Raw genomic sequence first — 17,247 nt, 5'->3', positions numbered from 1 at the left:
GAGCTGGGACTAGAAGCAAAACAGCTTAGTGCACTGTCCACTGGGCCATGCTGCCTGGTCCACAACGGCACCATCGCTGCCAGGATTCAAGATGAGGTTCGATAAGATGTACTGGGAAGCGAGCAGTCAGACTGTGAAGGCGGCCGACCCACAGAGGCCTTTCTGGCTTGTGAGGAGAGGACCATCACTGAGAGTGATTACTGATTGGCTGGAGATTAGTTGGGATTGGGTTAAAGAACTATAAAATTTGCCCCCACTTTAAAAGAATCAGTGTAGCGCGGAAGCTTGACTTGGCCAGAGGCCTGTGTGATAGACTCCGGGCAGGAAGCCTAGCGCCGAGAGAGGTAGCTGTAGATTTCAAAGATGGAGCTCAGCTGGGAAGCTTGCCTTAGACAAAAGCCTGTTCCAGTGACTTAGTGTAGCCTGGGAAGTTAACACAGGCAAAGGTTTGCTGGGGAAGCTTGGTTTTCAGCAGAGCCCACTACCAGCCTGAGAATTGGATAAAGGCTTATTCTAGTTCTGGGGGTTTGGCTTTAGCAGGCAATTATCGTCAACTGATTACCTAAATTATTGCCATTTTTATGGGACCTAAAATTACAAGAAAGTCTATTTTGTTCTGTTTTTAATGCTCCTGAGTCTTTTTTCTGCCTCCTTCACCTTCACTGTACCTGAGTCTACAGCCCACAGATTACATGCACTAAATCACTGTGTGACATGTAGGTTTATATACCCCCACAATTCATGACCACGGCATCCATTAGTTCAGTAAATAGAACTGTGATGTAGTGTCCATAGGAACTGCTACACCAGAACACCAGTGGTTCACCTAGTTTGATAGCTTGTTTCTAGCAATGGCAGCTGCTTCAGGAAAAAAAACCCATAATGCACCTGTGTCTGAAATACCAGAAGGGGGACAAGAGAATTTCTGCCTGACCCATAACTTATGCCCTGAAACATGAGGATTCTGACTGCCCTGGTCAGTTTTGCAGGTGGTCAGACTGGTTTAGATCAGATAAGTGAGGCTAGTTAGATTTTGTCTCATTCATTTTTCACTTTCACCCTCCACTGCACTTTTAGGAGGATCAAGGATCTGACCTGCAGCAAGACAAGAATCTGTTCCCACAAGTCACCCAGCTGCACTGGCGGAATTAGGCGCTTGGAATCCTGCGAAACCTCATGATCATCCCCGGCCAGTTTTGCAGATGCAGTAAGTTAGATTAAGCAGCATCTCAACGTCTGCGTGCTTTTCTCAAACAAAAATGACCCTTCTGCGGTTCACCCCTCGCTAGTCGTTGTATCCTAGTGGGTATCATTGCACTGCCCCTGCCTCCAGCCCCCCGCCCCCAGCCGTAGCTCAGCCTGGTCACCCAGAATGAAGTGCTAGAAGCCCTGAGATGTAATGGAGCTGCAGCAGAGCCATGACGACTAGCAGAGAACCACTCTGTCTGCTCCTAACAGAAAGGACCAGTCCCACCTGCCGAGAAGTGGCCCTGTTTGAGAAACACACCCACTCCTCTAAAGCCAATGCTAGATGCAGAAAAGCTCCCCCACTGTTGCCCAGTGTCAGACCTCCCATTCCTAGGCAAAGTCATTGAGAAAGGTGTGACAACCAATGTGACAACAATGTGTGACCACTACCAGCATCCTGGATGCCTCACAATCAGGCTTCAGACTGGGTCAGCTTTTGTGGTTCCAAGACAGCCTCCTCATGACCTTGGATGGAGGCCACAACTCAATGCTCATCCTACTTGACTTTCAGCCACAGTGTACTGCTTCCCAGCTTACGTGAGGTAGCCGGCGTACTACACTGGCTTGAGTCATTCCGTCATGACCCAAAGTGTGGTGATGGACAACTGCTTTTCACCCTTGAAGTCCTTTCTCTGCAGCGTGCAATGGAGTGTTATGGTCGCCTCCAGTTACTGCAATAGCCACATAAGATCACTGGGCATCTTGCTACTGTTCGTGGACTCTTCTGCCAGCAGTGCACCTATCTCACCCAAATGAGTGTCTCTTCTTCCATGGATGCAACCACCACCATCACAAGGAATTCACAATGCCCAAAGGAGAAAGCTACCTGGATAAAAAGTAGCTGGCTTAAAGGCAACCCAGGCAAGACCAAAGTAATGGGAAACTTTGTGTAATGGTAAATTTGGAATAATTGGCCAGGTCATTGTCCTCGCCTTTCCTCGTGGATGCCTGCTCCCCCTTTGTGTAAGTGGTGCAAAGCCACAGCATCCTGCTTCAGTCAGCACTTAGCTTAAATGGTCAAATATCCTTCCACCTCCAGCTGACTAGGGAACGTCCTTAAGTCCAGTAGGGACCTCATGGAGCAGACTTAATTTGCCTGGTAATGAATTCTATAGAAAATCCTCCCCTAGATAGTATGGAGATGAATCAGCTATGTAGCTGATCCCAGGGCTGGAATAGCAAGGGGCAGCAGGTCAAGCTTGAGGGGCACCTACAGAGCTGAGAAAGGAGGGGGCCAGTTCCACAGTGGCAGAGGGGACTGTTGGTCAGGAAGGACATGAACTGGCAGTGCTGGGTGGGTGACTGCAATAGTGAACAGTAGAGGGGAGAGGAGGTTACAGGTCATGATTGGACTGAAATAGCGGTGGCTGACGGTCAGAAGGATAAAATGACTTGTCCTAGATCATGCAGCAAGTCAATGGAAGAGCAAGGAGCGTTACTGAGGTCTCCTGACTTCCAGCTGTCTTGCTCTAACATTGTACCATGCCTCTCCTGATATTGCAGAGCCATGAGCCCCACGTGTTGAGCACTGTGACCCCCACAACTCCAGGGAACAGGCTGGGAGTGGGATTCAAGGACGTGCTGTCATGTGGATGTTTCCCCCACTTGGGGGTATCACTGGGAACTGTCCAAGTAACATGAGATATGGTAGCTGCCAGACAGATAGTTCACATCAGTTAACATTCAGTCCATCAGCCCCATCCCCAACACAAATGGGAGTTGCCAGCATTTTTTCTAAAATGGGTAGGGAGCCTCATAGAAACGCTCATTCCTGAGAAGACTGGGACAGTGTCTGATTGATGGCATTACACCCTGTTCATATAGGTGTGTTCCCCAGAGCCCAAAGAATAGGGCTTATAATTCATGAAGTCTGAAGTTTTCAAAGCTGCCTACTGGATTTAGATGCACAGATCCCATTGAAATTGATAATGCAGTGAACAGTCACAGCTGTACTGGTGCATGATCAGATCAGCAAATGATCACATCTCCCCAGAGACAACTGTCGTTCATGTGACACTTAGAGCAACCAGCTGCTGCCAGGACAGTTTGCACAAAAAGGGTTTGGGAGGAGAAAGGGGGCTGAGATGACCTACTGCCTCAAATGAGGAAAAAAACAGATGTGGAACAAAACCAGACCTCTGACTCCGGGCTTCAGATCTCTGTCAGGGCTAAATCAAAGCCGCATGTGAACATCACCAAGTTGGGGGGCTCAATCCATATGGAAAGGGCCAGCATGTCTCATGTGTGCTAGCTTATCAGGTATGTAAATTACATATATGTGTATGGAATGATCATACACAGTCATGTATGATTCATACCAGTCCAATATATAACAACAATGTTACTTAGATGGCAGTTAGAGATATATTGTCTATAGTTACTTAACATTAGGTTTTGGACTGCTGGGCCATACTACCATCGGGTTCCGGAGAACTGGCCCATATCTGAGGCTCGGGTTTGGGATGGCTGGTCCTTATAATAACACCAAGCTGGGGAATCCTGACCTGTACTCTTGTGCAGGACTGGCCAGAGGTGGCCTTTAAACTTCATCAGTAGGACATCCCAGGGGAGTTTGGCGCTATTTCCCTCCTTGTGCAGCACGTCCTCCATAATGGCTCGGACACAGACTACAAATGAATGAATTTGGCAAATTAACAAGCAGGTCAAAGAGCCAGGGCCATGCACCTTAGAACCCCTTTCTTCATGTCATTTGGTCAAGTGCACTTTAGTTTGAATGTCTGATTGTGTCATCGTGGTCTGTTGTGGAAACGTAATGAAACCTGAGTCACAGGAGAACTCACTGCACTATCTGCTGGGAGGTGGTAGATTCTCCAATTCTGGATGTCTTAAAATCTAGACTGGAGCCTTTCTGAAAGATCCACTTCAGGCAAACTCAAGTTATTGGACTCAATGCAGGGGTAATGGGATAAAATTCTCTGGCTTCTGATATATAAGAGATCAGACTAGATAATCCCACGATCTGATTTGGCTTTAAAATCTCTGAACCATTTGCAAAGAGCCCCCCAATGTTTTTGCATAGTTTATGAGGTTTAGTGATATGCAGATCAACAAGATGCTACTGCATTTCAGAGCTTGGAAGGTAATGAAGTGAAACGATGCTGGTGTCTTGTCCGTGAGGGAGAGGGACGCAGCTGGCACAATTTGGTCAGTATCAGTTTGTCCTCAAGGTGACCTCTGCTTGCACAGCACTGAGGTCTGAAGGTAGGAGGCTGGCACAGAGCGTGAGCATATTATATTCTTTAATTACTGTTGCAATCATAACATTTAAACACTGTCAATGAGAGATAGCTTGTAACCGCAGGCTAGAATCCCTGCCACTTGGGGCTTGTAACTAAAACTGCAGGATTAATTTGATTAATTGATAGAATTATTTTCCAAACTCCTCTTTTGTTTATGCAGGCTTAAAATGCTTGCTGCCTGCACCCTCCTGGTGTGTTGCAGAGTGGAGATAAAGCCGGCTGAAAATAATTAGTATGGCTTAATTTAAGGGAAAAATAACCTCAGAAGAATTTTGCAGAAAATTTAGAGCAGCACGTTTTAGTTGGTTTTGGCAGGAAATATTATAGAGTTGGAAATGGGACTTTTATGCTTTGTCTTGACTCTATTTCACCAGGGCTACAAGCCCACCAGAGAGAGGAATATTTCATTCCTGTTTGCTCTTGCATTTTAATTCCTGCTCCAGGTTCTTTCTGGCAGTGCCTCGAAAACAGCTCGGTGGAAAGCAACAAATTTAGCTGCAGGGCACGGAAGCATCAGGGTTTGATGCTGTCGGTCAGTCATTCTGATTGTCTCCCAGGGGACATTTTGTTCAGCCTCCCTCAAGCCACCCTACGCTAGGCGGTACCTTACTCCCGGGGAGCAATGTGCAGAGCGAGGCGGTAGCCAGCCTCACTAAGGGCTGCAGAGTCTGGTTCTGCATGTCGCTAGCCTAAATAACCATGGGCTGTTGTTACTGTTACCCTTGTCCTTCTGTCCATAGGCTGCCCCACCTCAAATCTTTTACTGGGGGACAGAGGGCAAGAGTTCTTCCTTCCTGGATCTTTTAGGCCTGGGGGTCTTGGAAGCAAAAATATGATCCATCCCTGATCCGTCGTCTTCGGCCAGCTGCTGCTCCAGTTGGCTCTGCCCCCGATGATGATGTAGGTATTGCGCTGGGCAGGGGAAAGGACAGGATGGGTCAAGGCCTTTTAAATGCCCACAAGTCACTTTTTCTTTTTAACGAGACCAAGACTGGCCGCTAGCTCCCCGTGACACTGGCTCCGCTCCAGGGGATGTGGCAGCTGGCTTGGTGCCATCCGTCCTCACTCATTCTGGCCTTAAACAAAGCATCTCTTCCCTAGCGAGTAGGAACGATTCGGCACATTCGACAACTCAGCGGCAAGTCAACAACAGCCTCTCCCGCGTGGGCCCACCCTCCTCAGCGCTCTCAACAGCACATCCGTGCCGCGGGAAGACGCCGCAGGCCGGGAGCTGCAGAAAAGGGACTGGTGTGCAGCCCGGCCAGCTTGTGGTCCAGTTTAGAAACATCCTTTGGCTGGCAGCGTTTGCTACAGGGGAACCCGACTCCCAGGACAAAATAGTTAAAAGGGCGTCTAAGAGGTCAGTTAAAGCCAGCCTGTACTTAACTGATTTCAGTGAATTGTATGTGTCTGAATGTACTGGCACTGGCCCCCGTCCTACCTGGGCAGAGGCATCTGTCTACGCTATAAGACTGGCTTCTGCCTCCGGGTGGGGAGGGATGGGGCATGTTACATGCCCCTCTGGTGACTGCGTGTAAGCCGGTTGTGTCGGGGCTCGTCCCCCTCAGGCGCGGCGGGGAGCCAGGGCGCCTCCTTACGCTCTGCAGTCCGGGTAGGCTTAGCCCTTGGCAGGTGTTGAGCGGGGTACAGGGTCTGTAAACAGGGTAGAGCCCCGGCCCTCTAGCCGGGGTCAGGGCTCTCAAAGTCAATAAGCCCCGGCCCTTGGACAGGGCGGGCAGCAACAGTTCAGGCTCAGGCCTCTAGCGGGGCTGAGCAAACACAGTATCAGCCCGGGCCCTTGGCAGGGCGGGACACCAAACACAAGTCTAGTTCGCTCTGGCCCTTTGGATCAGGGCAGAGCAGCGGCAATAGGCGGGAAGAGGGGGAGTCTGCCACCCGGTTACGGGTGGCAGGGGGAACGCAGGCCCTCCCACTCCACTGCGTTCCAGCCCGGGGTCCTAGCAGCGGTCAAGACCCGCTGCGGTCAGTGGGGATCCTGGCCGCAACACACTGACATGGTTTCGGGCTCTTCAGGAGCCAAACCAAGGTCGGCTATCCCCGGGCCACTTCCAACCTCCCCCTCTCTGGGTACCTGGTCCTTGCCAGCGTCGTCTGGGGGGTCCCAGACCATGGGCTCCTCCGGGTACCGGTCGTGGGGAAGCTCAGGCCACTCCTCGGGGTATCGGGCACACGGCAGGTCAGGCCGACGTTCCTCCGGGTTCCGGGTCTGAGGCAAGTCCAGCCAGCGTTCCTCTGGATAGTGGGAGCGGGGCAGGTCCGGCCAGCGCTCCTCTGGGTAGTGGGCTCGGGGCAGGTCCAGCCAGCGCTCCTCCGGGTAGTGGGCGCGGGGCAGGTCCGGCCAGCGCTCCTCTGGATAGTGGGAGCGGGGCAGGTCCGGCCAGCGCTCCTCTGGATAGTGGGCGCGGGGCAGGGCCGGCCAGCGCTCCTCTGGATAGTGGGCGCGGGGCAGGGCCGGCCAGCGCTCCTCTGGATAGTGGGCGCGGGGCAGGTCCGGCCAGCGCTCCTCTGGGTAGTGGGTGCAGGGCAGGTCCAGCCAGCGTTCCTCTGGGTAGTGGGAGCGGGGCAGGTCCGGCCAGCGCTCCTCTGGGTAGTGGGAGCGGGGCAGGTCCGGCCAGCGCTCCTCTGAGTAGTGGGCGCGGGGCAGGTCCGGCCAGCGCTCCTCCGGGTAGTGGGTGCGGGGCAGGTCCGGCCAGCGCTCCTCTGGATAGTGGGTGCGGGGCAGGTCCGGCCAGCGCTCCTCTGGATAGTTGCCGCGGGGCAGGTCCAGCCAGCGCTCCTCTGGGTAGCAGGCGCGGGGCAGGCTGGGCCCGGCGGAGCCTGGGCACCAGCGTCTGTCCTCTCCGGCAGCCTGCGCCCAACTGAGCGCTGGGGCCAGGCTTTTATACTTCCTGTCCCGCCCCTTGACTTCCGGGGGGCGGGGACAGGCCGTGCTGACTCCGCCCACTGAGGCGCCTGCTCTGGCTCGTCCCTCTCAGGCGCGGCGGGGAGCCAGGGCGCCTCCTTACACTGCCCCACAGCAAAGGTGGGTGACCTAGGACCCGATTTTCAAAGGCATTGAGGTGTTGCTGCAGTCAGCGGTGCAACACCTAAGTGATTTAGGAGCCTAAATCTCTGTTTCGAAGGGGTTTGAGGTGCTTAGGAGCCAACATCTCATTGACAGTGGATGGGATCAGATCGCTTCTGAAAATGAGATTTAGATGCCTAAATCAGTTAGGCGTTGCATTGCTGACCGCCACAATGCCCAAACTCTGTAAAAACCTGGACCCTGGCAGCATGGGCCAGGAACAGGGAACTCCTTTCGTTCCAGTAGCAGGTGCCTGCGGGTTTTGGAACTAAAGGTCCAGCGTTCTAGTCTTCTCAGTGTGTGTGTGTGACTCATCTGGTACTAACTGTACCTGTCATCTGCAGCACAGGATTTCACTGCAGTGAGTAACTGAGAGCAAAACTGTGCCCTGTGTGCCTGGATCTGGACCACTGGTAACTTCCATTCAGGGTAGCATTAGCAGCTTGTGAATCAGATCTCTCTGCCTTCTCCCTTCCATAGCTCCGACCCCTGCCATGCCCCAGGGACGGCAAACCGCTTACGCTCACGCAGGCTTTGGTTCTGTGACTTGGCTTTTGGGCAAGAGACAAGGAAGTGTTTACAGATGGGGAGATACTTGATTTCCTACTTTCCCTTTTGCAGGCAAAATGTGTCATTTTTGTCTCCTCTGAGCCATGGAACCTGAGCGCCCCTCACATTTCAGCTCAGAAAATGGCTTATGCATAATAAGCAGCACAGCAGGACCCGTGCGGGAGCAGGGGAGAATCCCAGCTCGGTGCTCTTGCCTGGGAAAAAGAAACCCCCTGTCCATCAGTCAGACTCAGTTCCCTGAAGCCCTCAAGTTTGCTGAGACCTCCATTATCACCAAGCAGCTCTGGTATGTTTGACACTTAGAAGATTGCAGGCCTCCACCAACGTAATTCCAATGAGAAAGGAAAAGCTGGTTTGCTTTCTGCAGCGAAAGATTAACTCTAGCTGCGCAGCGACTACCCGGGGAGAAGAGAGACTTGTGTCGGGGAAGGCAGGGGGAGAGGCTGGGTGTAATTGGGAGGTCAGATGCAGTTCAGATCTGAGCAGACATAGGAGACACTGACCCAACAGTATCTGTAACTAGGGACAGAGGGGCAGATCCTCAGCTGGTGTCAATCAGTGGAGTTTCATTGATCCTAAGCTGGTGTCAATTGATGCAGGTCCATTGACTTTTACACTGCTGGGGATCCAGTCCATTGACTACAACGAGTGCTGCGCTGCTTCATACCCACCTGGGATCTGCCCCCCGACTCCACTGCTGCTCTCCTGATTGGCACCAGTGGAACATCCAGCCCAGGATTTTGCCTGCTGGATTGGTTTGGAAGTTGGGTTCAAAAGCTAGGTGAGACAATACGCCAGCAGACATGCCAAACCTGCGGGCAAAAATGCAGAAATTGGGCTTGGTTTTGGCTTAATTGGCTTGTGAGTTGCTTGGTGGCTAGTTTTTGGCTTGTAGCTTGTTTGTTCCCTTTTTTGATCAGCTCCTGGCAAGCAGGGGTAAGTGGGGGAGAGAGTCAGGGTGCACAGCGGGCCCAGTCCCAGACTGCAGGCCGGGGGGATCTAGTCACATACAGCGTTGGGGTTCTTAGGGACTGGCTTGCTGTGGCCTTGTTTTGAAATAGGATTAGCTTGATTTTTGTTTTTTTGGGAAAGTTGAGGGGCTTATTTACTGTGTGAATGCTGGCAACCGTGCGTGCCAATACTATGGGGGAAGGGGCTGTGCTGCGTTGTTCTCTTAGTGGGTTATTCCCACTTTGGAAACGTGATGAATTTGCACTTGAAGCCTTTCCTTGCCATCTTCCTGTCTGGGGAGGTCGGTGGGGGTGCCAGCCTCTCTGGGCCCTACAGTGCCTGGGATTCAGGCTGATTCTCCTAAGACTGAGCAAAGCCTAGGTCTGTCTGGAGAAGCCCTGTACCTCCACATTGCCACAACCCATCCCCGAGGGAGCCAGGCAGCCATGATCTTCCCTAAATACCAGTGCTACTCAAACCATCCTCGGGGGAATTGCAGCGCGGAGGGGTGGGGATCTGGCATATGTTAATGCTGCCACTGTCATGCTAACTTGCATTGGGATTTCCCTTGGCACTGGTGAGGACACACGGCTGTAGATAATGTCTGAGCCCCAAGCCCTTTGCAGGGCTGATCGCTGGAGGGCACACGCAGAGGCAGAGGATGGCACATAGCCAGCAATCTCAGCGCCCCTGGGCTGAGATCCATCTCTCTTGCAGGGCATATGAACCCCTCTCTTCTTTTCCTTTTTAGAAGACAAATGGAAACGAACGCTGTCGGACGTTATGTTCATTGCGTAGAGAACTCAGGAAAGCAGCTGGAAAAGCTTTATGCCTGAGCAAATTATGCACCGCAAATAATTGAATCGACCAGTGCAGTCTGCTTTTCTGTCCACAACCTGATTGTGATCTTTACAGGGGGGCTGTTGCTGTTCACAACTGTTGTGCTACATAGTTCACACAAGTGAACATTGGCTTCTGGTTCAGTTGTGACCTGGTCACTGTGTGATTGGTCACGCATGGCAGGTGACGTTGCATAGCAGCTGTTTGGTTCATTTGACCTAAGCTCTGGGGATGAAAACAAACAGGGAGGGCCCTTTTCCTGGTCACACGTCATCGGCGAACGTTCAGAATGGGCGACAGCTACTGCGCAGAGCCAAAAAAACCCAAAGAGAGATGTCAAAGTGGCCACCTGAACGTTTTGGGTGCAAAATGTTCGTGCTGCTTTTCCTTTCCACGGCCGCTCTCATGCACAACACCTTGCTCAGCACAGTCAAATGTTTGCAAACACGTGAATAAAAAGTCCTATGAGTAGCACCCAAGCAGGCTGGCTAGGACTGAACTGTGAGAATCTCCGTTAGGGTATTTTGTTTTATTTTTTGCTGTATGTGCTCAGCTCTATTCCCTTGCAAATCCAGTACTTCTCACAGTGGCTGTTTGCTCCAACCGTGCACACAGAATTCAGCTGACCTGGCTTCTAAACCACATGCCTAACTCTTCTAGCTCTAGGGCTTTAAGCTTCTCCATGATGCGTTGGGTATGACGAGAGGTGCCATGGGCATGAAGCTGCCATCAAAAGCTAAAGGGTTGTGGGTTTTTTTAGGAGACTAAATATATTCTAGAGTTAGAAATGGGCCTTCATTCCAAATTAGTCATGGTTAATCTATCCCCCATTCCCCCTACACACACAAAGAAAATCGGAGCTGGCCATCACTGGTCATTCACAGCTGGCCTCCGCGATGTGAGTGAGCACCCATAACTCTCATCAGTGTCAATGCAAATCATCAACCCTCCACACCTTTGACTATCCTGCCAAGAGAAACGTAGTGCCTGGACTCGAGCAGCATCACTCAACTCTCGGAATGAGCCTGTCTCTTCCATCTCTAGCATCTACAGTATCACTCTGCGATCGTACTAATAAATCACCCTCAAGACAAATGGCACATTCTGTACGGCTCCGGGCTGTGGAGCTCATCGTCAGTAACAGCAAACTACACGCACGCGTGCACACCCCCCTCACATACACACATCTAGAGTCTAAGGCCAGAAGGCACCACTGTGATCATTTAGTCTGCTCCCCCTCCCCTACTTTTATAGCTTGGGTGATGGAACTGCTCCAAAACAATTCCCGGAGCAGATCTTTGAGAAAAACTTCCCATCCTGATTTAAAAACTGCCAGTGATGGAGAATCCACCACAACCCTTGGGAAATTGTTCCAGTGATTAATTACGCTCATACTCTCAGGGGAACACGTCTCACCTCATTGAACGTACAGCAACATGTCACCGAGGTTGCACCAGGAGAGGAGGAGGTTGTTTGCAAGGATTGCAAGAGAAGGGGGGTAGCTGATGGGCAGAATATGAGCGAGAGCGTGATTTGCCTTTGGTGATCTCAGCATTTAGAAGCGAAGGGACAATCTGCTGCAGGGCAGAAATCCCTGCAAATCCCTCCAGGAACCAGTTAGCGGAAGGCAGCTCCCAGGGAGCGCCATTGCTGCACATCGGTGCGACAGAGCATCTCAGGAAGAAATAGTGAGATCAAGAGGAAAACATGAAAGCTGTGGCACTCCCCCTTGCACTCCTTAGCCATACCACCTCCGGCTGTGATCTCAGCACTTCGCACAGCAGGGCTGGTCAGGTCAGTAGCTGGATTGGAGACAACAAAAGAAACCTTGGTGTTGCAGGAAGTGGTGTCACTTTGGCCTCTGAGCCAGTAGTGAACTCCTGCCCCCGAAGAACATCAAGAGACGCTGCACTGGTAGACTTGCCAGCTTTTGCAGATGCCAGTAACCTGAGAACTTTGAATGTGGCCATTAAAGAAACCCCTGGCACTTCCCCCCCAAAGTTCAAGCTGTTACCCGTTTCCTGGTTAAATTACAGTGGGGTAACAGGCTGCCAACCTAAATGTCAGTGTCGTTTATTCCAGATTTACGCAGGGGTAAATGGAAAGCAGAACCTAGCTTTCCACATGGAAGAGCTGAAAAGCAGCATAAGTGTTCCCTAGGGCTGGCGGGCTGGTATTACGGAGGGCTTGCCGAAGCACCGTTTTGGTACTGACTTAGTTGAAACAGCGTTACCCCCCAGTGCAGACTCAGTTACTCTGGTCCAACGGTGTCTCACTGCTTTAGTTTGTGGCAGGACATTAACCAATGCAGATGGTGCCACTGCTCTTTTAATATGGGCCAGAGTCATGTTCGTTGTTGTTTTTTTGTTTTACCTGAAACCTTTCTGTTTTTTTACGATCGTAGATCAGTGTCTAAGAACCCACAGCACCTAGGGGATGTTTGTAAGTGGGGTATGTTAAAAGGCCAGAGAGAGATTGCGGGGGGTTTCCCCTTAGGAAGAATTAGCTTATTATAAATAAAGATGATGTGGTAGACGGCAGAGCCCCAATCAGGATTGGGCCCCCATCATGCTGGGCACTTTATAAACATATAAGATGACACAGCCCTGCTCCAAGGAACTTACATTCTCTTGTCTCTACAGAGCGTCCCATTGGCATCGGCCCTGGCACAGCCGTGCCTTTCTTTGGGCTGCGTTTGACCCGAGGAGAGGCGTAAATGGAACCGATCTGCGCACAGGTGAGAAAAGGTCTTTGAGGCAGTCACTGCAAATTCGGATTAAACCATTTTAAAAGCCTCTGAACTACAATTAATTGTTTGGCAGGGAATCGTCCGGCCTTTAGGAACAAACCAGGGCCGTTGGATGAATCTCGCACACAAGTCAAAAATAGCCTGGCCAGAAGGTGGCAGCACTTTCTACATCACTCTTTGGCGGTGGAGTTTTGAACGTGTGTGTGAGAGAGAGAGAATGACCCTGTGTGCAACAAGCAAGGTTTAAAATACATGGTCTGCAGCTTCGGGGCTCACAGGCAGAATCCTCGGGGGGGAGACTGTTACAGTGACCTCGCTGCATGTTCAGCATGGTGAGGCCTGCCACGTGCCACCGTGTTGTTATGGCCCATTGGGTGCCTCTCTTAAATATCCAACCCAAATCGGTGCGGGTCAGCGTTCCAAAATACAGCCAGGGCTCTCCGCCTGGCCGCCCCCCGCGCTCCCCCTGCACCCCATTGAGCATGCCTGAGGCCCAGCCTCTGCTGGCCTTCCCGTTACATTCCGCCAACATATTCTCGCTCGCTCGCTTGCTCTGTGTCGCTAATAATATCACTACAGATTAATTGGCACTAATACAAATGTACACAGCTCCATAAAAAGATGTCACCTCCCGCACAATGGGAACCAGGGCTGGTTGCATATTATCTCTGCACGGCAGGCATGTAATTCACTCCTCTGGAAAACATTCTATTTATTCTGTTACATTATAACAATCTCTCTACAAACATGACTTGAGCAGGGAAAAACGCGCGTGCGCGCGCACACACACACACACACCTAGCCTTGCTGTCAGAACCATTATCTGTGGTTAATGTCCTTAGTGAATGCTCAGCACCAGAGTCTGCAAGATCAGCTGCACCTCGATAAACGTAATTGGAACCTGTTGGCTGCTATGGCCTGTTGGCAGGATTGGGTCGCCCGCTGCGGAGACTGGCATGGAGATTACCCTGCCTGAGCCCCATTAGGTGCTAGGAGTTAGAGTGGTTTGGGAACACAAGGGGTTGGAAGGCATCTATCACAGTCGTGCAGAACCTCCAGGATCTGGACTTTGGCTCTGGTAAGAGGCACTTGTCCAAAGCAGCTGCAGATTCATAGGCCTTGGGGATCTGATAGGCCTTGGTGTGACTCCAAAAGTGAGCTGGGCCAATTAAAAGGCCCCTGGCAAGGAATGTACAATTCTAAGGACTAAAACCTGGTTCATTATGTCAGGGTGTGTTTGCCTCCATGGTGCATGTTCACTGGTTTGGTATTGCAGGGTTGCTCTCGGGAGTACCAGGCGACATGCTCTGGGTTGTCATTGTTGGGTTGCTTGTGAGTACTGGGACGTATTCACGCTGGTTGAGGATTTGAGGACTGGTTCGTTATTGTAGGGTCGCCCACAAGCCCGGGGCCGTGCACGTTGATTCACAACTACAGCATTGTTCCTGCATGCTGGGCTCCACATTGTGCTTTGTTTTTGTAGGGATGCTGCTGACGGCAGAGCTCTGTGGCTGTTTTGTTACGATAGGGTTGCTCATCGATACGGCTGCCATTGATTTAACACAAAGAACAAGCCCCCAACAGTAACAAGGAAGTGGTTATTTTTGGAAAGAAAAGCTACACTGCCTGGATTTTAAAACAGGTTCAGAATGACCAGTAGGGCAAATGTTTAGCCTTCCAACCTCCAATTAATATACACTCATGGGTGAGAAGGCAGCAAGGCTCCAAGCCTGCAAAGACATGCTTAACTTGACTCCCATGAGTGGGCACAGTGAAATCAATGGGTCCACTCCAAGTAGTAAAGTTAAACACGTGCACAAGTCTTAGCAGGATCCGGGCCAAAACAACGGCAGAAGGTCTAATGGAAACCCAGTCTTACGCTCACCTTCGCCCCCCAGCTGGCCCTCCCTTCACTCACGGCCCATGCTGTGACAGTCCAAACAGCACAGATTCCTTCAAGCCATTTCTCCCTGCATTTCTGCCCCAGAGCCAGCACTTTGTATCTGATTAACCTCAGCCTTGTCCTCATCCTTGGTTAAGGTCACTCGTGTTTTCTCAGGTTGTTGTGACTGAACCAAAACAGTTCCGAAAGTGGAAGAGTTTCGTGTCTATGTGAAAAGGAAAATATAGATAAGCGACACGCTTTCTGCGTTCACTTTGCACTGGTGGAAGTGAAGTTACACTGTATTTACACCAGGGTGTGTACTGAATTTGGTCCATGGTCTATGTGCATTTGCTGTATTGTCTGTGGAACCCAGACTTTTCCCCAATTAATGAAGGTATTCCCCTTTCTCTCTCTCTCTCTCTGTCATACTGCTGTAGGAGCTCAAACCTCAGCAGCTGCGTGGTTTCTGTTTCTGTTGTACTCAACCAAGCAATTTCTCTCATCGTCTGTCAGGGAAGACACAAGCATAAGCAACCAGGTGAGGTGCTCAGTAAATAAATATTACCTTTGTGCATTTATTTCTGAAATTATCTAAATGTATATGGAAATTGGCCACTGCCAATTGGGCTTCTATCCTTCCAGTATGCTCCTTACCTTCACCATGGAGCTCTGAAGGTCTGACACCGCGGCTGTAGAGAGATTCTAGCCCCTTCTGATACAAAGTAAAGATGCTAAATAGAATTTTCTAAAGAGGATGGGCCTGATTCTCCTCTCCCTTTCGCCATTATACCTCACGCCCCCGCCTTTGACGGCGTTAAGTCTGATTGATAATGAGCTGGTGCAGAGGCCAATCGAGTCCCACATGTGAGAAGTTCACATGGGCCCCAATCTTGCAAAGTTTTACACATGTGCTCAACTCGACACACATGAGTAGCCCCACTGCTGTGTGTAAGTTGTGGCAGGATCGAGACCACAGCGCCTGCCTGAACGGGAAGGAGATCTATCAGCCCTACAGTTTAATGGGAACCTACAACCAGCAAGACAAGAAACTGAATTGAAATGTGCAGAATAATATAAACAAACACTATGTGCTACCCAGGCTGCTTAGGGTGACTGGCCCCTACCAATTTGGTAGCAGAATTGACAACTGCAGTGGCAGTGAACCATTTTCCACAGCAAGATCTCCCGCCACCCCTTGGAACTCTTCCTAATTCCTAACTTAATTTATTTTGACATCCTCATGGCAAGCTTGACGTCTTTCCTGGAATCATGTGGTGCTTAAAACTCATTATTGAAACAGGATGTTAATTAAAAACCCTTAAAAAAAAAAAGAGCGTTCATCAATGTCAGCAAGTCTTGCTGTGCTGAGCATTTGCATGCTGGATGGAGATAGCAGTGACTACAGTCCTTCACTACCTCTCCGATAATGCCAGGAATCCACATACCCTGTCATCTGCTCCAAGATTACCATTGCGCGCATAGCTGTACCCTATATACCCCAAAAGCCAGGAGCCAACCTCTCTGATGATTGACATGATGACTCCCAAAAGGCCCTCAAAACATATCTGTTGAATAGGCTGAATTTAACACCAGTTCAAAGGCTGCTTGCAAGCAGCAATGCCAGGGACAGGAATTTCAAAGGGAAATGGGATGCACCGGGTGCTCATTTGCATGCCCATTACCCAGAATGCTCTCTAACCCAGTTCACAGCTATTTCCGGACAGCATTGGCATTTGAGCTCTGGGAACAAATTAACATCTGGGCTCAGCCTGCAGTTACTTTGCCATGTGTTTTAGGAGGTAATTGGTCACTTTCCCCTTGTGCATCCTGTTGCAACAGAAGGCTCACACAATGAGCAGACCCTGACGTTTTTTCCCTGTGCAACAGAATTTTATTTTTCCAACCTCTAGGTGTATTTGGGGTCATTTGCAGAGAGACACAGTAAACTGAAAAGGGTAATTGCTGGATATGGGAATAATCAGAAAAGGATAAGGGATGTAGGCAGTGGCTGGACTGAATTTTTTTTAAATGTGGTTTTAAATTGTATTATACGTATGCTTAGGGCTTTGGGGAGGTTTGTTTCATAGAATCACAGAAATGTCAAGCTGGAAGGGGCCTCGAGAAATCACCAAGTCCAGCCCCTGACGCTGAGGCAGGACCAAGTAAATCTAGATCATCCCTGACAGGTGTTTGTCCCACCTGTTCTTAAAATCCTCCAATTATGGGGATTCCACAACCTCCTTTGGAAGCCTGTTCCAGAGCGTAACTATCTTTCTAGTTAGAAAGTTTGTCCTAAATCTAACCCAAATCTCTCTTACTGCAATTAAACCCATTACTTCTTGTCCTGCTCTCAGTGGACATGTGAACAATTGATCACAGCCCTCCTTAGAACAGCCCGTAATATATTTGAAGTCTCTTTCGAGGGTCCGCCCTCAGTCTTCTTTTCTGAAGACTAAACATACCCAGGTTTTTTTAACCTTTCCTTTTCTAAAGCTAAAGTGAGTTATAGAAAATATGGTTTCCTATTTGCCGGGCTAAAACCTCACTTGATCGAGTGGTTTGATCAGGGCCTAGGAGCCAGAATTCTTGCATTCTGTTCCCACCTCTGCCACTGATCACTGTGTGACTTTGAACAAGTAACGGTGCCTTGCCATGCCTC

The sequence above is a fragment of the Gopherus flavomarginatus genome, chromosome 14, assembly GCF_025201925.1.
Source record: "Gopherus flavomarginatus isolate rGopFla2 chromosome 14, rGopFla2.mat.asm, whole genome shotgun sequence".
In the NCBI taxonomy this organism is placed as follows: domain Eukaryota; kingdom Metazoa; phylum Chordata; order Testudines; family Testudinidae; genus Gopherus; species Gopherus flavomarginatus.
This window is presented reverse-complemented; position numbering follows the sequence as displayed.